The following is a 665-nucleotide window of genomic DNA, read 5'->3' as shown; positions in this document are numbered from 1 at the left end:
AAAACATTAAGAAACTGGAACAGACACAAAATAGAGCAGTGAGATTCATAACAAACGAATATTCACATTTGACTAGAGTAACACGTTTAGTAAAATCACTAAATTTAGAAAGCCTTCAGGACAGAAGACTCAAAAGTAAAGTAGCAATTATACATAAAACACTGAACCATAATCTTCAAATACAAAAACAAAATTTAATAAAATACTCTGAAGGACACAAAGATAAAGGCACATTCCTCGTCCCATATGCTAGGACAAATTTGTACAAATACTAGTGCTATTAGAGCATGGAATGGGTTACATGAGCTAGCCAGGAAAACCAGTGACTTGGCAGAATTTAAGTCATTGGTTAATATGCATGACTAAATGCATGACGCGTAGGACGTAATCATCTTCTTTTTTGAAGTAACGTCTGTATTATATAAGAAGAATAAGAAGAAATATAAAAAGTTAAAAATTGGTGGTGTCCCTTTGATGATTTTTGAAATACTATCAGCAAATAACATAAAAAAAATATATGGGTTACATCTCACATATTTTGGCTCACAGATAGAAAGTTACACACAGGTTTATATTATAGAATTATAGGCTAGTGTAGTGATAAAAAAAACACTACAAATTTTATAACTTTTTAAATATTTATTTTTAAACGTTGAGGGTCAATT

This window comes from Biomphalaria glabrata, chromosome 5 (assembly GCF_947242115.1).
Source record: "Biomphalaria glabrata chromosome 5, xgBioGlab47.1, whole genome shotgun sequence".
NCBI lineage: Eukaryota > Metazoa > Mollusca > Gastropoda > Planorbidae > Biomphalaria > Biomphalaria glabrata.
The sequence above is the reverse complement of the archived record's forward strand: the minus strand, read 5'-3'. Positions refer to the sequence as shown.